This window comes from Ochotona princeps, chromosome 22 (genome assembly GCF_030435755.1).
Source record: "Ochotona princeps isolate mOchPri1 chromosome 22, mOchPri1.hap1, whole genome shotgun sequence".
Lineage (NCBI taxonomy): Eukaryota > Metazoa > Chordata > Mammalia > Lagomorpha > Ochotonidae > Ochotona > Ochotona princeps.
In genome coordinates this window covers 38648061-38669299 of record NC_080853.1, presented here as the reverse complement: position 1 = coordinate 38669299, position 21239 = coordinate 38648061, and positions in this window count along the sequence as shown.

Sequence of the window (21239 nt, the reverse complement as noted above, 5' to 3'; positions counted from 1 at the left end):
CTTACACAGTGTGGATTGGTCTCAAAACCCCCAGATAATTCCTCCAAGTGGCCGCTTAGTGGCTCTCTGGACCCAGGTATACCTTGGGATCTGGATGACTCTTGTCAGAGTTTGAGAGGATGGAAGGAGGTCCCCTATGTCCAGGCTTTCTTCTATCTCTGATCTAAACCTTCAGTTCCGCCTGCTCACCAGCCTCAGAAACCTAGCATCTTCTCTGAACAACCCTTCTCCCTCCAAGCTCTCTTTGTTTCTGTGATTAACTGGAGTAGCGGCCCACAGGATGACTGTTGGACACCCAATCCAACAGACTGCTCTGCTCACCTGGAAAGATCACCAGCCAGGCTGTCCCACATCGAGCGCCCCATCTGCCATCTTGCCTCTGTCCCATTCTGGGACCCTGTCCGTTATCTTGCCCTCTTCTTCCCCGTGGCACCCTGTCCACCACCTTGCCTCTGTCCCTCTCCTCCTTCGCATCCTCCTCTGTCTGAAGGTCTTGTTTGTTCTCCCCACTGGGTTCTGAGCTACCACAATCACCTCTTCACATCCCGACTTGGGCTACTTGCGGATAAAACCCTTCATAGCCTCTCAGCCTTGCTGCCCCCTGGGCTACTCCAATCAGATCAATGATGGCTTACTACTTGCTGCGGTGATGGGCGAGTGTCATCTCTCCCCTCTCAACAGATTCCTCTCCACATTTCAGCCCTCAGGCGTTCCCTTCTATGAAAACTTGAGAATATGCAAATCCTACCATCTTGGGCTCTGGACGTTCCAGCCAGGGTGGAAAATTCAAGCCCCCTTACAGAACCACCACTTGGCTGCCTCCCCAAAACTTCAAAACCCTGTAATTCTCAGACCTCAAGCCACGCCAACTAATTTTCTTCTGCAGTGTGGCTTGGACTTCACAGATTCAACAAGAATTCAATCTGACCTCCGAATTCTCTGTTATCTAGATAACTTCCGTCACTGTAATGGTGAATAGCTAGAGATTTCCTATGTTCTGCCTTCTTTTTCTCCATTCCAGCCCGCTCTCAATCCGGTTCTCCCTCCCAAGTTCTTCCAGCATGCCATGAACCCTCAGCCTCCATAACTCACTCCTCCTCTAACCAAGCTGAGCTCTCCCACTGCCCCCCCCCCATGTGCTGAGCCCCAGTGCCTGCCCCTCCTCCTGCCTAACCACCTCAGGGACAAAACTCTGTGACTCTCACATGTCTCCCCCCCTCCAGCAGTCACATTCTGTTTCGTGTCTTTCTCCCTCTTTCTTCTGTTAAACCAGTTACTCCCTGTGGTTACAGTTTCTCCAAGGCCAGTTAAAATTTTTTTCTCCTCTTTTAGTCGACTCCACCCCCTCTCACCCCTTAGAGAGGGGCAGGGTAGGAGACAAGCTAACTAACATCTGCCAAGCTTGTTCTGTCCCTTGATTTAACAGGGCCCACACAAACAACAACAACAACAAACAAACTTAACCTCTTGCACTCTACACTGTTTGTGCATGATTAAATATAACTCTTAAAGTACTGTTCACAACATTCTATAAAAATGTAACATTTAGACTTGCCAATAAAAATCAGTCTTTAAAAACGAAACATTTATATCAAAGATAAATTGGTATAGAATTAAAATCTAATACACTGTCACATTGTTCCAAGGTATGAAATGAACCCATGTTCTCTTATCTGCTAGTTATTATACGTGGAATTAAAAATCTGACCCTGGGCCCAGCACAGCAGCCTAGCGGCTAAAGTCCTTGCCTTGAAGGCCCGGGATCCCACATGGGCGCCAGTTCTAATCCCAGCAGCTCCACTTCCCATCCAGCTCCCTGCTTGTGGCCTGGGAAAGCAGTCGAGGATGGTCCAAAGCCTTGGGACCCTGCACCCACGTGGGAGACCTGGAGGAAACTCCAGACTCCTGGCTTCAGATCGCTTCAGTTCCAGCCATTGTGGCCATTTGGGGAGTCAATTATTAGATGGAAGATCTTCCTGTCTGTCTCTTCTCTCTGTATATCTCACTTTCCAATAAAATAGATCTTTAAAAAAATATATAAAAAATAAAAATTTGATCCTTGGTTAAAGCAACAAAATTTAAAAATGCACATGTTATGATAACATCTCATTTTAAGTGTTTTTAAATCTAATTAATAACTAAATTTTATAGCTAGCTCCAGTAAACTCTAACTCTGGTCCTGTTAAATTGTCTCAAGGTACGAGTTGAATCAATTTGCTACCTCTTATCTGCAAGTCTTTTTTTACAATAAGGTACTCTGTGTTCTCTGCCTCCTGTTAAGTTCTCATTGCTTAAAATCGGCAAAAGTTATGTACTTGCTTGAAAGGAATTTATTGATCACCTTATGTCAATAATTAAATCTGATCTGTATTTTATCATGTCAAGAGATTCTATTTTAACCAGACATTTCAAGGCTTCTTGACAACTTTGACAGACACTCAAAAACTAAAAAAGTTGCAAATTTTGTCACTTTGTCTTTTCCAGTGAGGCTTCCTGGAAATGTCGAAGGATTTGTCTCTCGTTTTGCAGAGAAAACAAAATCAGGCTACGTGGATGATGCTAAAAGTTCTGTGAAGCTGCAAAGTAGCACATACTTTTATTATAATATGAAAATACTGTTGATAGAAATGTACAGTTACACAAGTCTAATGGCCTCTTTTGCGTTGTCTCTTATAATTGTTACAATAATTTATAAGCGTCTAAATGTCCATCCTTCTATAAAATCCTGTATGTGTTTCCTAAAAATCCATTTGGAGTAAGCAGGTTCCTCTTTGTCTGTGAATGAGTTTCATGGTTCCAGTCACAACTATTTGAAATCTGTTTAAAATCTTTCTCATAATCCAGTTTTGTATTCTTCTCTACCATCTGAAAAAAATTGGCAAACTCATGTTATTACACCAGGAAGTAATTCTAGCCAATTGCTGGTCATTTTTAAAGCTTCTCAAGATCTTAAACCATTGCTGAACCTGGTTCATCATTCTGTCCTACAGTACCTAACAGGTTGTTTGAAGAAGTTGTTTCTTTTTTAAGTCACTGACATGTCTGTACTCGAGTTTGCTCATCAAAGAAGTTAGTCATGTTACATCCTCGCTGCTTTTCCTAATGTACAATTTAAGTTAATTGGAAACCTGTACTCAAATGTATAGTAGGCTCATATTTTCTATAACTGTTGTTCATTAGTTTTCATGGGTGTTTCTGACTCTTTCTCTCTCTGACTCTGAAGCACTCTCAGACGGCACAATTTGATCTCCAGACTTTATAAAGGGATGGCTAACTTATAAGACCAAGGAGCCTAGTTAAGGCACGACCTTATCTCACAGTAAAAACTGTCCTGTGACTACAGGTCTCCAGCTGAGTTCTTTAAGGTCTATCCCGGGATAGACCTGAGCATCCTTGGCTGACATCCGAGGCTGCCTCCGTGTCTACTTACAGCGGCCCAGAGGAAGAGAGGTGAGCTAGGCCACAGGATGCTCTTTAATGTGGCTTTATGCAGTAACCTGTTCTCAAAAAAGCCTAGCAAGGCTAGGCAATGTGGGAAGCCAAAAGATCAAGTAAACAGCTGCCCATGATAGAAGTGGCTTTCAAAAAAATGCTGTCAGCTTTGCCAAGAGCTCGGCCCCTAGAGATGGAACTGCCTGGGAGTCAGGGTTCCTGGGTTGGAACCATGTTAGGCCACAAGCTAAAGAGCCCTTCCGCTCTGCTCCTTCTCGGCTCAGCAAGGCCAGAACAGTCACCCTGGCTCCTGACAGCAGCCAGTGTCCCCATACAACTGGAAGCAGGACCAGAGGCAGGCCAGACTCTGCACCCCTCAGCAACTTGCCAGAACATACACCTGAACAAAGCTTTAACACCACCATGCGTGCTATTTTCTTTCTTCCTTTTACACCCTGTCTGTTTCTCAAAGCCCCACTAGACAATGTTAACTAACCCTGAAACTTCCCTTTTCACTTCCCTCCTACCAAACAAAATAAAATCAAATAGAAAAATAAGCTAAATATCCCAACCTCCTGGCTCCAAACCCTAGGTATAATTTCCCATTTAACTCCACTTGCCTTCCACACAGACACTCCCTGTTTCCTTTTTGCCTTGTTACAGTAACTGGTTCTCACCGTTATACCCATGCTAGCACAAGCAATAACCGAACCCTAACCTCTTCCCAATCAGCTAGCTACTCCTTTAACTATTGTCCCACTTCGGGACCCACTTACACACAACCTGACTTGCACATCCCTAACTTACAATAACTCCTTCTCCTGCTCCACCACAGTCCGCGTACCCAATTTTACCTCCTCTCCCCAAGGCTCCATCTACAACACAATCGATCCCATCTCCCCCAGCCCTTGCCTTTTGGTAATAATTGAGCCCCAGTCATCCTTGTTGGATGAGGGAGAGCTCTCCTGCCTGCAGTTTTCCTCCTGGCACTCTTGGGCACAGCCTTGGTTATCCCTCGGCCTCCACTGGCTTATCGACAGGAAGCTTGGGACTCTGAGTAACCTCAATTCAGCAACTATCAGGTGAGTTTAAAACTACTGCCATCTCCATGGCCTCCAGCACCACTCACCTCCAAAACGGGAGGGCCCTGCGCCCCCATAGAGCAGAGAGAGCAGGCACTGCATGCTCCTGCAAAAGGAATGCTGCTTCTATGAGAATGAATCAGGCATCATTGAACAAAGTACTGAAACCTTATTAGACATCAGGGCTCACCTCCAACAGCCTCAAGCCAACAATCACTCCTGTGTAACATCCTGGCTTGACCCTCTCCTCCTTCCTTTAATTCCACTCTTTGTGGGACTCACCACAGCCCCTTGCCTTATCTTTCTTTCAAAAATTCACCGACATCCAAATACAAAACAGGTTCTTCTGTAGGGATACCAGCCCCTAGATCTCCCGTTCCTCCACCAAGCACTGTGGGACCCCACCTAGAGAACACTGCGCCCAGACTCAGCTTGAAGAAGCTACGGAAGAAAACGAAGAAAACAATGCCCCCTTTCCTTTATGTACAACAAATGGGAGGAATGGGAGGAGTGACTTGAATGTCCGCTCCAAAGATTGGTAAGACCCCCGCCATTTTAGAGCAGGTGCACTGTAGACATCCGTTTCCCTTAGGTCTCGGTTTCCTGGAGGTTTGCTTCTATAAGTTTCATGCCCTTTAGGCTCATATTTTGTTCTCTGCCAATCTGCTGTAACCTTGTAACCCTGCTCTCCCCCAATCCACTGTAACCTCATGACCCTGGCCACCAATCCCTCACAGCCCCCTGTCCCCAACACCCTCCCCGTGTCGTAAAAGCGCGCTCCTGCATGTGTGCCGTCTCTCTGTTCTTTCTGTCTCCCTGTGGCCACCTTTCCTATTGGAATGAAGACCTGCTATGTGACTCACTTGGTCTAACATTCTGGATTTGTGGTGACCATTCCTAACACGGATGGAGAGCCAGTATCCAGGGCCCTGGACCCGGGGACAGCCTCAACCCATGTGGGGAATAAGGATCTGTTCCAACTGACCAGGGAGGACAGAGAGCCCAGCTCAAGGACACACAGGACTTTGGTGGCCACGGCTCCCGCAGGGAAGAGCATGACTCCAGGGAGGAGGGGGCATTTCTGAACCTTTGCTGTCCTCCAAGAGTCCAGGCTGCTCAGGAGTCCCTTCTTGTGACACACTGTGGACAGGAGAGCAGGCAGCCCTGTGTGCGCTGTGGTCACTTCCACGCTTGGAGACCCCCTTCCTTGCTCTACCCTCCAGCAACGGAGCCTTTCTGTCAGCTGGCCTCAGTAGATGTTCACAAAACACGTTGATTTTTCAGAAAAACTTTCGGTTGGTGTAGTCCTCTGGTTTTCCTTTCTCCATTTGGTTCCTGCCTGCTCTTTGTGATTGTGCTCTCTGATTTTGGTTGCAGCTTGCTGACTTTCCTGTCTCTAGTCTCTTAAACTAAATAGCCAGGTAGCTGCTGGGACGGTTTCCCTGTAGGTAGGCACTCACTTGGTCTGCTCTGTTTCCCTCTGAGCCCCGTGTTCCCTGCCTCGCCTGCAGGCTGTGTGCCACACCCACCCCACCACCCTCCCTGGTGCCCTCTGCAGGCTGTATGCCACACCCACCCCACCACCCTCCCTGGTGTCCTCTGCAGGCTGTGTGCCACACCCACCCCACCACCCTCCCTGGTGCCCTCTGCAGGCTGTGTGCCACACCCACCCCACCAGAATTGTCTGTCCTTCTAATCATCTAGGTTCCAGGCCTGTTGGGGATAGTGCTCTGTGCGCATTCCAGTAAGTGGAATTGTGTATTGTACTGAAAATCTGCAAGGTCCAGTAGGGTCTTAGTGTTGTTCAATTGCACCCCGCCACACACACACACACACACACACTCACACACACACACACACACTCACACTCACACACACCACGTCCTGCTAGAATTCGTCCACTAATGAGGGTGGAGCCCTGAAGTCTCCCGCTCTCATGATTGATTGTCTAGCTCCCCTTCCCATTTGTTCTTCCTGTACTCGGGGCCTCTCCTGTAAGGCTTGTCATCTCTGGTTGCATGCTGGTGACTGCTGTGCCTGCTGCAGGGCTCCCCAGCACCTGCAACACGTCCCAAACGATCTCTGATAGCCAGGCATGTCCAACGTCTGTTTTATTTGATGGGGTAGCCGGTCGGCTCTATTTTGATCACTATGGGTTTGGTATATCTGTTCCCAGCCTCCATGTTCAACCTGTTTGTGTTGAAGGTGAGTTTGCTGTGGGCAGCACATAGAAGAATTCCTTTTTACCCATTTTACCAATTTATGTCTTTTCAGTAGAAGTTGAATGCATAAGCGTTTACTGTAATCACAGATAAGGTAGGATTTAGCTGTTGCATCTCACTATTTGTTTTCAACATGTCATTTTTCTTTATTCCTCCATGATTTGTTTTTTTGTGTTAAGTATTTCCTCGCATACTTTAATTTCCTTATCATTTCTTTTAACATAAATATTCTTCTAAACATTTTCTCAGTAGTCGCTCTGTGTTTTCTAAATAGCATGTTAATGTATATTAATTTAATTCAGAATAATTTTAACTTCATTTAGCCAGTATATAACATTCTTGCTCCTAACTCGCTTTCTTCCAGCCCTTCACTGTTGCACAAGCCACATCTCCCCGGGGCTCCCAGCGGCTGGCAGCTGCACGCCCAGTCCTAAGAACTAAAGGCCTTGCCAGCAAAAGCCAGCACCTGCTGCCCCGTGTACCTGCCCCCGTGGCCGTCCACGCCAAAGCTCCTTCCAGAGATGCAGGGAACAGAGCCGCCCTCTGCCACCCTTCCGTTTCAGCCACAGGCCTCCCGCACCCTCACCTCGTGGGCGGATCTGCTGGGCAACAGAGTCCCTCGGCTTTTTTGTTTGACTTATAGTGTTAGCACTCCTCAACTGCCATCGTTTCTTAAAGATTTCTTTGGTTTATTTGAAAGGTAGTTACAGAGAGAGAGAATGCCCGAATAGTCAATGTTAGTTATTTAAAACAATTAACGTTCTAGTTTTACGTTATTGTTATGCGCAGCTAATTTCCACAACCTGGTTCTTAACCGTGAGTCGAAAACACCAGACGCAACGAGGTATCTTAGGAGATTGTTGGCAACGCCTGCGTCGCCGTGTACCCCGAGCCGAGCGGAGGGGCTAGGGTTACAAACAGACAACACATAAGACAACACAAGACAACATTCAGTGGGTCACTCTTGTACACAGAATGCCAAATATATTTGGGGTCCGCCTGCATCTTTATAGTCTGCTTAGTCCCTCCCAGTATTATCCCAATGTTCAAGCAACACCTAAGCTCCCCTGGGGGCATCTTAACAAAAGGAAAGTAAGGAAGAGGGAACTTGCAGTCAAGCCAGGGGCTAAATGCATTAGGCCAAGATTTCCCACTGTGTTACCTCTTAGAAACAAGCTAAGCTGTGGAGTTAACCTTTGGGAGACCGGGGCCTACAGGAGATTTGGTCCAGGAACGGACAAAGCGGTGGGAGAGCAGCAAGGAAAGGAAAGGCAAGGGGGGAAGAGAGGCCGGAAGGGGAATAGAGAGCCTCACCTGGGGCCTTTCTGTCACTCAGGTGAGCCTGCAAGGTGTGGGGGCGGGGATTGGGAGGGATCGAGGGCAGGCCCCAGGGGATTGGTGCCTGAGACTGTCTGTCACAGGTGATTGGCTAAGGATGATTGGTAAGTGGGCGGAGTTGGGGGAGGGGCTGGGAGCTTGGGAGTGGGATGCTCAGGTGAAGTGGTTGATTGGTGGATGGCTGGACTGGCACGAGTTTTGTGAGCTGTGAGGAAGGTGAAATGGCGCTGGGTCCAGGGTGGAGTGTTCTAGTAACTCCTTACATTCCTCCCTTTTGTTCTATGTAAAGGAAGAGGGGCGTTGTTCTCTATGGCTTCTAGGAGCTGTTTTCTCTTGGCAGTGGTTGCAGCCTGGTGGGAGGAATGGGAGGTGGAGGGACACTCCTAGTCCTGCAAAAGAAACTGGTTAACGATTTGATTAGAAAAGATTTTTACGTTTGAGTGGATGACACAGGAATGGGGGAGGGGTTATTAAGAGTCCTTTTGGAAAGGTGGCTTGAGTGCTTCTTCTCTCAGCCAAACCTTCTTGTGCTTTGGTCATTGGTTCTTCGTTATTCCTGAATGGTCAAGGTAGACAAGGTAGCTTCACCAGGAACCAGAGACCCTGACTGCCCATCTGCCATCTAACGCCTCACATTTCCAGAGGAGTGAACCCCAACCGTGCTTAGCCACAAAGGGACAGGACCACGCTTCTGCTTCGAGCTAACAGTCAATGGCTAGGGCTGCACCAGACCAAAGCCAGCAGCTGGTCTGAGTCTCCCTTGTGAGTGCAGTTCCAAGGCCTTGGGCCACCCCCCCACTGCTTTCCCAGGCCACAGGCAGGGAGCTGGATGGGAAGCGAAGCAGTTGGGCTGAAATTGGCACTCACACGGGAAGCTGGCTTAGGCTCTGCACCGCCTCAGCAGCCCCAACCTCCACTGGTTTTGAAAGGAAGCTGCCGGATGCAGGGTTTGCTCACCCAGTCCTGCAGCCATGTTCTGCCAGCCTTGCTGCCTGGAGGTGTTGTCAGTAGTCAGTCCTGCTGAGTTGTCTGCCACCAGTTCCTCCTCTCCCTCTCTCCTGTCTCAGACAATCTGGCCAAATACCTCCTGGTGGGAGTCTCATCTGAGCTTCCCTTGCTTTGAAGACATTTGGGAAGCCTTAGCTGTTTTTCCTCATGCCTCCTGCCTTTCTCTAGGCCCTTTGGGACTTCTGCTGTGCACACACCACACACACACTCACACATGCATGCACACCGGCTTGGAGCTCTAATTGGATGGCTTCAATAGTCCTGGCTTCAAATCTGCTGAGTCATCTTCCTACAGGAATGCGCTCTCTGAGCTGCCTGGGAATTATTCCTTCCTGCTGTTACACTTTCTGACTCGCAGATTTTTACTTGAATTGAAAGGACATGTGCATCTTCTTACTGATATTGTATCTGGTGGGAAACTGTCCTCACACTTTCTTGGCTCCATGAAACACTCTTGAGCTTTTGGGAAACATTGCAGTAGCTGACTTGCTGACGCGTTACAGTAATTAACTTGGGAACACATTACAGCACCTGGCTTGAGGACCTGTTACAGTAGCTGTGCTGTGCGGATTTTGAGATCCCCAGAAAATCATTGAGCCTGAAGTCGGTGCTAACACTTCAAGGGCAGTTTATTCAGGTTAACCTAGTCTCCCAGCCATCCCCCCACAGGCCAGCAGGGCAGGGCAGGGGAGGGGCAGCCGCAGCCGAGGCTGCAGCAGGAACAGCACGGCAGAAGAGAGCGAGGTTCAATGGCACAGGGTTCTTACACATTTCAGGACAATTCCATATAATTATATAGTCATGATTGGTCAGTTTTAAGTGTTAACTTTCTTCTCTCTCTCTCTCTCTCTCTCTTTTTTTTTATTAATTTCATTGCATTATGTGACACACATTTTTTTTTTTTTGCACTGAAATTCCCCCCACCCCTCCCCAAACCCTCCCCCACCCCACGGTGGATTGCCTCACCCCGCTGTATTTCCATAGTTCAAACTCAGTTGAGATTCTTTCATTGGAGGTTTTGACCAATCGTAAAGTCCAGCATCTAATTGTCCTGGCAAGTTCAACGGCTTCCTGGTGAGACCATCTCTGGTCCAAAGGCAGAACCAGCAGAGTATCATCCCAATCAAGTAAAAAACTCAACCTAATATTTACAACCATTTACAGCATTATGGCATTAATTGACATGGTATTGATTAACCAATATGTTACTAGGAAAATGCATGTTCTCGACCACAACCTGTGACTTCCCCATAGACATTTCAACTTTGGTTTACATTCAACCATGGTCTATATACCTAAAAATGGCTATAGATTGCTATTCAGCTGTCTCTTGTCTTTTTCAATGTTAGTATTTAGCATTTTATAGCATTGAAGCGTGATTTTGCTGAACCTGGCTGTTTTTCGGGTAGTCCAACTCTATAACTTTAACAGGGCAAATGTCAACAGTTCAGGTGAATGTTTTTGGGAGGGGTGTGCAGAGAAATCCTCAACACCCCAGAAAGGAGTATCTGATCTTTGTGTCCCACCCAGTGAGTCACAAGTGCATCCCTGCTGGCCACTTCCTGTCTGCTTCCAAGCCTTCCCATCTGTTCTCTATTCTAACTTGTTTGTTCGTGTTTGTTATGAGAGGTTTCTGGAGCAATCCTGATGGTCCTTACAAAAGAGAGTGGGGACCCAAAGTTGGAAGCAGGCAAGGGCCAGAGGAAGCTCCCCTCCCTAGTTCCGAAGGAAGCTTACTGTTCTTCTGTTTCCGCAGACCATCCAGGGATCCTGGCTGTCGCACCGATGTCCCTGAATCCTGCAAGGCAGGAATTGGGCTTCTTCCATCCCATATTGTAGGTCCAAATGGGGGTGGGCGACCTCAGAGTTCCTGGCCTCCGAAGGCACTCCTTTTCTCCCGTGGTCTCCTTGGCAATAGGGATGTAGTCCTCGGTGGTCGTACTGATAGTCCTTGGTGAGGCTCCGGGAGTCTTCAGGGTTGGGACACAAGCCTCCTCCTGTCCCCCTGCTCCGCTCTAGGGTCTGCCCCCGACTCTATGCATATGACCTCCTGTTAAGAGGTTGTTAGGATTGCTCCTGATTCCCTCCACATGTCTTTGTAGTTTTGCTATTGTCTAATGCTGACTCGAGACTGCTTTCTATGAGTTACCAGTTATGATCCTGATGGGTTATATTTCCCCCGTCTTCCTCACACCTACTGGGGTGATGTAAGATTTCTCTGCCCTCCCTCCCCATTTCCAAGTGTCATAGGGCTTTACAAGTTTGTTAGGTTTTACAATTCTTGATGTAGATCATAAGCAATCTGACTCATATCGATTGTTGGTTCATTGGTTACTTCACAATGTCTTATTGCTTGAGATACAGGCTCAAAATAATGTTACTGAAATAATGTTACTGTTTTCTGCATTGACATCATTTCATAACAGCCACATCAATCACAACCACAACAACATCATCAACACCAGAGTATAGCACCCTGGTAAAATAATGGGCCTCTGAGTAACCAACACATGCTTAATTAAAAGGAAACACAGAAGTCTTTTGGGAAAAATGATGCCATCATCTGCTTCATGAGCATGTGATGAATTCTACTAGTGGAAAGAGATAATTTGGGAGCAATCAGACATACATAAAAAACTTTACTGCAGTCTTGTCCAGTCTGTCCCGTCCCCCATCAAACTCTGGAAATTATTGATGCATTTTGAAGCCTGACTCGACCCGAAGAGCCCTCCACCCAGCCCAGATAAATACTGGCATAAGCATCTCTGTTTAGCAATCCCACCCCTATCTTGGTTCCGTGTTCATCAGAGGGGTAGTTACCCAGGAGGAAGATGCCCACCACCTCCCCACTAGGCCACTCAAGTTTCTGGGTCCCAGCTTGGTTGGCGACCCAATCTGGTTATAATAGTTCTTATGGGTACTCTCATTCAAACCTTCATGTCAAAATTCTAATCCTTCCCCAGTGTTAAGTGTTAACTTTCAAAAAGAGCAAGTTGGCAGGCTTCTATTGGTGGGTTTGAAGCAAGCAACTTTCAAAAAGTACAGACTAATAAGCTATAGGGCAGTGGGTCTTATCAAACACCAGGGACCTCCTTTCTGGGGAGTGGTCTGCCTGCCGAGTGACCTGCCAGGTGTCCTGCCGAGTGACCTGCCGGGTGTCCTGCCGGGTGACCTGTGGGGTGTCCTGTCCGGTGTCATGTAGACTGTCAGGCCTGGAGTTCACACAGCCCCCCGCCAAGCAAGTAAGGCAGAAATCACAAAAGCAGAAAATACCTAGGTTCTTCAACTGACCTGGGAACTGTTACACCAATTGACCTGGGAACTGTTATAGCAGCTGACCTGGGAACTGTTACACCAGCTGACCTGGGAACTGTTACACCAGCTGTCTTGGGGACAAGTCAGTCTGCAGAGGGAGCCCAGCAGCGTTACACTCCATCTTGCTGGAGGACTAGCAGGTGGCTGCTGGGCAGGTGCCGTCAGCCTTGAATGCCTGGTGTCCTGTTGCAGCTCCGTGAGACACAGTGTGAGATGCAGACACGGGGCAACAAGCAAGCGGTCCAGAGCCGTGCCTCGATGGCTCCAGCAGCTGTCCACACCTCTGAGGACTCCAAGCCCAGGGTCAGCTCTAGGTGAGTGCAGCGACAGGCCATTTGCTATTGATGCGGGATCCTGTCCTCTCCAGAGCTCAGCTCACACGCCTGCACTGAGCTTTGTGTGAGACGCGGGATCCTGTCCACTCCAGAGCTCAGCTCACACGCCTGCACTGAGCTTTGTGTGGGACTGACACATCTAAGCCCAACTTTCCCCATTTGTCTTTTGCGCCACGTTCTAAGGTTTTGTTCTGAGCAAAGGGAAATCCCAGCTGACACCTTTCTTTGGTGACCTTAGAGGTACAACCTTCTACGAAACTGGTGGGCTACGGGCGGTTGTCCGACACAACAGCTGTCAGAGACTTACTAGAGAGATCCCACTGCAGGGATCAAACTCTACTGGGTGACGTGGGGCCAGCCAGAGGCCTCCGATGGAACCTGCTGCCTTAAGGGCCCCTCCCAGCCAAGCACTGGGTAAGGATGACAGGCGGCTCAGGCAGGAGAGTTCAGCGTGGGTGGCTGCAGGTGCAGGGGCCTGACCAAGCCCTAGGTGACTGTCCCAGGATGCCCTGCGCTGATGACACGGAGAGCCAGTCCGCCAGGAACACCACAGTACACACCCCCGGAATGTCGGGGGCACCCTGTGATGCATGCCAGCTCTGAGCTTATCTGCCCTGGAACTTCTCACTTCCACACACAGGAAATCCACATGCCAGCTCCCCCGAGCTGTGCTGGGGTGATTCACCCTTCCCTCTAACAAGGCTTTGCAGCTCAGTGAGGAGCATGCACAGGCTTGGGGTGAAAGCAGGTGCGGCCTCAGGGGGCGCTACTTCTTTTCCCTGCCTCCAACGGCCCCCCCTGGTGCATGCAGACAGGAACCAGGAGAGGTGCTCTGCCCCCTCCCGCCAGTCCCTGAGGGACTGAGTGCACAGCGGCTGAGTGGTGCTGCACTCGAGTCGCACCGTGTCCACATGCTCCCGCGACCTCAGGACCTCAAGCCCCACTCTGACAGGACAACCCAGCTGCCTTCACACTTAGTTTCTTTTCCAGGCAGGCCTCCCCCTGTACTCAGGCCCAGGAGTACTCCTAGTCCACCAACCAGCTATGACCCCAAAGAAGTCACCTGGAAAGTTCTAGAAACAAACAATGTATGGTACCTACGCGTCTTGGTGCCCTGAGCAGCGATCAGCGTGCTCAAGCCTCATGCTGCCCCAGGAAGTGAACCAGCCCTTCATCTCGGTCACCCAGGATGCCCACTTGCCAGTCACGTGGTGGGAGGAGCCTGCAGTTCCTTCGGCATGGCTTGGTGCCATGCGTGGCTGAGGGGCTGTTTCTCAAGGGATCAGGGGTCCTCACAGGGACTGTGACCTCTGCTCCTTCTCCACCCAGCCCCCAAATTAAAGCACAATCCCAGAGTCGTGGAGGACTCAGCAAAAGTCACCCCAAGCCTGCAGCCTTTGCTCCTAGAAGAGTCCATCAAGGGACAGGGTAGAGGACAAGGGGTGACCCTGGCACCCAGGGGTTGTAGGGCCAATCACCAAAGGATCCCAGTAGCAAGCTGTACCCTCCTGATGACTGCCCCTCCCACATCCAGACGCCCAGCCATTCATTCCTACACCCAGGAGCTCAGCCGTCCACTCCCACCCACCCAGGAGCTCAGCCGTCCACTCCCACCCGCCCCGAGCTGAGCCGTCCACTCCCGCAAAGTAGCCTGAAGCGCTGGGCGGAAGTCCGCAGGGAGGCTTGCCGGGACTCCCGTCGGCTCCTAACTCCCTCCTGGGTGTCAAAATGTTGACTTTGTCCCTGCTAAAATGTAGCTCTGAAAAAGAAAAAAAATAAATAAAACCACATCCTCCCAGCGTGGCAGCCCTGTCGTCGCCAGCATATGTTCATGCATAATGATACTCCAAAGTGAAGTGACATTTCCGGCTAATGAGCCTTTGGTGACAACGTGCGAGAGATGTGAAAAACTCCATCTCGTCTTGTAAAGCAGTGCGGGCAACCCCAGGTCCTGGGCTGAGGCCAGCCAGCAGCAGCCGCCCCGCGCCTGGCCTCAGGACCTCCTACAGGCTGCTGCGAGAGCACAGGGGCACCTGCGTGCCCGTCCCCATCCAGTCCCCCCCACCGGCATGGCTGACAAGGTCACTGGCCTCCAGGACCCTTGAGACGCAGGGAGGCAGTGGGAGTGGGAACTGCGGCCAGCGCCACCATGGCTGGACCCCTTTGCTTCTCTCAGTTCTGGCTGCCTCCTCCTCCTCTTCCTCTTCCTCCATGAGAGCAGGTCTCCCAGAGTTGAAGCAGAGAGCTCCAAAATCTGTTCCCTTGGGGTCCACGTGGTGGCATAGCATGCAAATCCTCCCACTGAGTGTCAACACCCATAGGAGTCCTGATTTGTGTCCAGGCTTTTACTTCTGATCCAACTCCGTGCTTATGGACTGAGAGAGCGGTGAAGGATGCCCCAAGCCCTTGGCGCTCTGTTTCTGACTGGAGCTCTGGCTGTAGCAGTCACTTGAGGAATGAAGCTCCTCCCTGGAGGGTGCCTGGTGCTGACCACAGGGCAGACCGGGTGCTCCCACTTGGCTTCTGCGTGTGGACCGTCCTGGGCAGCATGCCTCCCCTCAGCCTTCGGTGATCGGCCTCTCCGTGTGCACACGGGAGCCCGCCGCGCTTGTGCGGGCGGGAGGCAGAAGCGTGCTGTGCCCTCAGTCCCTCCTTAAAGATCCTTACAGGCTCCGGGGGAGAGTGACCCCTCAGCATCCCACGCAGACCTGTGGGGCTCGGGGCAGCTGCACGCTGGCTGCAGAGCGTCCTCCTGCTCCAGTGCGCTCACCACACTGTCCCCAGGGGCTGACGTCAGCAGCTGGAGGCCCCTCCTCCTCGCACCCCAGTTAGTGCGCTTGCTTGGGGTCCATCCAGGCGGGAGGACATGGGCTGGCGTCCTACGGAACCGAGATGGTCCATGGAGGAGCATGCTGGACTGGGCCTGCATGGAGCCAGGTCCAACAGGCACTTCCTGCCCTTTGATGAGACAAGGTGCCAACTGAAGCTGTCTGTTGCCCAGCTCCCAAATAAAACAGAGCCAGACGCCAGCCCGGGGAGCTGTGGCAAAGGGCGATGTCTACTTCCACGCCATCCAGCTTCACCCTGCCCACCCCCGCATGGCCATCTGCCCCCTTAGCACCACACTGTCCCTGACATGACACAGGCACGGCCACTTGAATTGCAGCTTCTGGAAGATTTATCTGAGCAGGACCTTGGAATGCAAGTCCTCCCGGATGCAGCTCAGGTGAGGATCCAGGGTAGGGTCCCCTGGGACGAGAGTGGGCCCTACTCCAGGGACAGACAAGGAGAAGACACGGAGAGAGAGGCCACGTGGGTGGGGAGGTGAGGTCATGGTCACACCAAGGGAGTCAGTGGACACGAGGCCCGCAGTCCCCAGGAGGCTGGATCTGGGAGGATGTCCGTCTCTCGGCTGCTTCCCATCTCTGTGCCCTGGGGCCTGGCACACAGTGGCTGCACAATAAGAGCTGGTTTCACTGCCCTGAGCTCGGACATTCGGCCCCTGCGAGTGTCCCTGGCCACCACTTGACGGGGAGGAGACCCCTTCTTTCCGTGGAGCCAGATGGGCTAGGGCGGGTATCTCCAATGGCAGCAGGGAGGCGGGCACTCTGAACGCGTGAGTCAGAAGCGGGTGGCACCCCTGGGTCGGGGCTCACTGAGAAAGGCTCAGGAAAAGGAGGGCAGACCCAGGCAGTCGGCAGGCTCACCAGGGCATTGCCAAGCTGCTCTTACCATCCTGTTACCTCGCCCTGCTGCCCTGGGCTGGGACAGCCCTCCTAGCGTGTGCAAGGGCCCTCTACCTGTGGACAGAGGCCAAGTGGTGACGTCTCCCAGGACACTCCTGGAGCCCTACTGTGTGCAGGTAAGTGTCCCTCTGCACGACCTTGGCTTGGCCACTGCTCTTCTGGGCCAGCACCTTGCGGGTCCACCGAGGAAGGCAGGAGAGGACGGCTCAGGTGCTGGGGCTGCTGCGGCTCACTCGCGAGACCCGGATGGGGCTCCAGGGTTTTGGCTTCCGCCAGGTCACTGCCGCCTGTTGAAGAGTGAACCAGCAGATGGGAGATCTTCCTCTCTGTGCCTCCTTCCTTTTCACGGGAACTCTGCCTTTCAAATAAATAAATACAGTCTTGTTTTAAAAGAGGTCTGCTATTACAGCCAGCACGTGCTGTAAACGCACAACATGCCCCTTAGCACACACTAGGGGCCCGGATCTCAGCTACGTTCTTACAACACACGTGTGTTCAGCATGCTCACCCACACACAGGTGGTGACAGTGACCTGGGGGAGGTGCGGGACCTCAGGCAGAGCCGGCCCAGCACGCCGAGGGACAGAGGGAGCTCTGCTGCCACTGCACTCGCCACCCCCACCAAGGTGCGCACACATTTCTTTACGTCTCGTTTATTTAACACTTGTCTCTGAGAACCTCTGTCGAGAACCGCATTAATAATGGTTAATATTTATTTAGTACTCCGGAGCAGGCGCTGGGCTAAGAGGTTGACATGAATTAGTTCATTTCATTTTCAGCAAATCGTGAGAAGCTTTTTTCTCCCCTCTACAATGAAGATGACAAAAAGGGGCTCAGAGAGGCCACTGGGGCTGGCAGGTGGGTGTGAAGGACTGGACTGGGGGGCTCCTGTTCCCCTGGCTGGTGACCACCGCACAGGGCTTCCCAGCACCACATCCCCAGGCCTGCAACCCCAGAAGACCTCTCGGAGGAGGTGACCACCTGGTTGTAGCTGCCCAGTCAGGAAGCCCCGGCCTTCATGGGGCTAGAGGCCAGCGGGGTAACCTGGCCTGCCATGGCGATGGCACCAGCTACCCCTCGCCCAGCACACGGGCTGAGTTTTCCTCAAGTGTGGACAGGAAGGGGCAGGATTCCTTCTTCACCCCAGCACCTGACATATGTGTAACTTTGGGAGAAAAATTATGGATGCAGCACACTCCAGGCCTTCACAGGGCACCCGGGGTCCCAGGGTCTGGGACCGAGGAGCCGATGAGAGAGGTCCTGGGGTGCAGGGGTGCGTGCCTGCTGGACCTGGGGACGAGCTGGGTGAGAAGAGCCTGGTGATAGACCGCATTGGGTGGGACACAGAGTCTATGGGAGGGGGGTCTTTAGGAGGTGGAGTCTATGGGAGGCGTGGTCTGTGGAGGCGTGGTCTGTGGGGGCGTGGTCTATGGAGGCGTGGTCTATGGAGGCAGAGTCTATGGGAGGCGGGGTCTATCGGAGGCAGGGTCTATGGGAGGTGGGGTCTATGGGAGGTGGAGTCTATGGGAGGCGTGGTCTACGGAGGCGTGGTCTGTGGGGGCGTGGTCTATGGAGGCGTGGTCTATGGAGGCAGAGTCTATGGGAGGCGGGGTCTATCGGAGAGAGGGCTGGGTGGGAAGTGGGGTGGCGTTGGGGGGGCCTTTGCAGGAGGGAGAGCCGGGGTGTCTGCACACCTGTTGGTGCTTAGGACTGATGCTTAGCTCACCTGAGGTGTGGAAGCCTTCCACCTGCACCTGCCAGGAGCTGGGGTCCAGAAGGACAGTGTCCCCTGGGAGGTCAGGTGTGCACGGCCCCTTCAGGGACTGCTGTGGCCTGGGGCTCTGCCTGAAACCTCGGGAGCTGAGGGAGCCAGCAGCGTGGCGTGGTGGGACATTGTTGGTCCCCTGGCAGCTGCCGGCCACTGGCTACTCCGCTGGCCCTGTGACATGTGCGCAGCTACACGGAGACCCCTACCTCAGGCCTGGCCCGGATTCAGACCCTGCAGGGACCTAGCTGCCTGTAGACCCGGGTGAGCCCAGCATAGAAAAAGCTCCCAGACCTGCTTCTTTCTGGGGCCATGAGAGTGAAATCTTAGAGCCTGCCTCATCAAGGTGACCGTCTCCCCTACAGGCCTGTGGTGCAGGGCCCTGGAGGGTGCTGCTGGGGGCAGACCCTTCCCCAGGGAGCTCACACACGCCATCGCTTCAGCCTTGTATATACTCGTTACAGTGGTTCAGTAGGCATTTCAAACCAGACAAGCATTTGCTCAGCTTATAAAATTAAAAATAAACTCTTAACAGCTTTAATGATGTTGCATTGAATGCCAGGCCTAATGATAACTCACATTTCTTTAATACTTTATGGGTTTAAACACACTTTTAAATAACTTTGCCTCCCACACAATTTTCAGAACAAGCCCCTGTCCCCTGTTTCGGGTGCTGACGGCCTGGGGCTCTGTGGCCAGGAGGTGCTGGCTGTCCATTGCCTGGCTCAGGGCCCTGGTGGGATCCCGGGACAGGGGCCTGGCATCTGTTAGAGATTCTAGAACCTGCCCTGGCCCTGTGCTTGGGCTGTGGCTCATCTACCAACTCCCACAACCCCTGGTTCATTGGGGTGGAATGCTCGCCCACCAGTGGGTGGTCCAGGAAGCAGGAATGCCTAGGGCCAGCCCCACAGTGCCTCACGCCGACCAGCAGGACCCTAGCCATGGGCGACAACTTATTGTGACCAGCCAAGACAGCCTGGAGTGAAGCCCGTATCCTGAGGCTCATGGCTCCACGTGTGAGGGGGAGCTTTTCGGTGTCTCTGTCCTCCCACCCCCCCAAAAACCACACTGCACTGTCCCTTTGTAGACAAACTCTGGGGAACTTGGAGAATGTTTCTCCCAGTGCTTACCCCGTGGGAGGTCACCCTGCCCATGCTGACAAGGCCATGTCCACACTACACCCAGCACCAGCTATTGGCTGCAGCTCCACAGGGAAAGTCTGGCCACTCCTGACTCGGCTGGAAAATGGCAGGACCCTTCCAGGGAGTGGCCCCGTCTGGTCACCTCCCTTCCGCCTCCCTCACTGGTCCTGCTTCTTCACCCAGGCTCCTAGGGAGCATACCACCCCAAGTGTCCTTGTGTGAGTGGTAGTACCTTCTGGTTGAAGAATGGAGCCCAGGAAGGTTCCACAATTCCCCACAGGTGTTGGAGCCCAGGAGCCACCCACAGGATGAGAGAGTCCCCTGGGCTCCTGGGCTTGGTTCTGTGCCACACGTGGTGGTTCACACTGTCGACCCTGCCCGGGGCTGGCAGGGGACACTAGGGCCCGGTGGGTGGGCTGGGGGGTGCTCAGCAGGCTCACCCTGCACTGTGTGTCCACAGCCCCAACCATGCGAGTTTGGGTTCTCCGCTGTGTAGGCTCCGTGCTGGCATGCCTCTCCCACCCTCTTCCCAGCCCTTGCCCTGCCTGTCTCTCCTCCGCCTTGCACACCTCTGCGAATCCAAGCGCAGGAGGCCCAGGGCCTGACCCTCCACCCTGTGCGCCCACCTGGCAAGATGTGTGCACCTGTGAAGAAGTCACACATGAACAGAGCAAGCGAGTGAGTGAGAGAGATCATCTCTCTGTGGCTTCACCCTCCAAGTGGCCACAACAGCAAGATCTGAGCCCATCCAAAAGCTGGCGCTCTGTCCTGGCCTCCCACGTGGGTGCAGGGGTCCCAGCGCTCGGGCCGCGGCTGCTGCTCTCTCAAGTACACGAGCGGGAAGCTGGCTGGGAAGTGGAGTGGGCACTGCGCTGTGGGATGCAACGTGGCGGCATGGCGGGTGGCGGCCTTGCCCTTTCCACAGCTGCTCTAACGCCACGCCTGTGTGCCCAGATAATCCTGACCCTCAGGGTGAGTTTCACACTCCCCTGGCTTTCCAGATACAAAAGCCATTCTTAGGGCTGTATTATCAATGAGGCTGCTGGGGCTGAAGATTATAATTGTAAAATATCCTTAGTCACTTCACCATAACCTACTATAATAGATCTTTCAGCATAAAAATAAAACAGACTAATACCCTTTATTTGGAGGATAAATGATTCAGAATAGGCTTTCAAAATATCTATGTAATTATCTGAGGAGAGAAGCAGTGTTTTAATCCATATCAGAACACAGATATATTTTATTTTATTAAAAATGCCTGGCAAATGCTATTATTTTGTAATCCTTTCCGCCCCAGATCAATAGAGTCGTTACAGTGAAGGGATAGTGATATCACTCGACGTGAATCTGAAGAGTAATTCCTCACCTCGGAGTGCGTCACGGTGCGTCCCCTGCAAGACCCGCCACGGGTCTCCCCAGGCATTCCTGCTGTGTCTGACCTGAGCTGCTTTAGATTTATTTATTTATTGGAAAGTCAGATTTATAGAGAGAAGGAGAGACAAAAAGAGGAAGATCTTCCATCTTCTGGTTCACTACCCAAATGGCCACAATAGCCAGAGCTGAGCCAATGCTAAGCCAAGAGCCAGGAGCTTCCTCCAGGTCTCCCACGTGGGAGCAGAGTCTGAAAGGCTGAGTTCCCAGGCCTCAGGCAGGGGGCCGGATGGGAAGTGGAGCTGCCAGGACATGAACCGACACGCACACGGGATCCCTGTGCTTTGCAGCCCTACTATCAGCTACGCCACTCCGCAGCCCCCGAGCTGGCGTCCTAAACCACAGGCTTACAGGCTCTCTGTCGGATCTCACCCAGTCTTCTCACAGTGTAGTTTGCCCCACATTTATCTTGTTTTTCGTA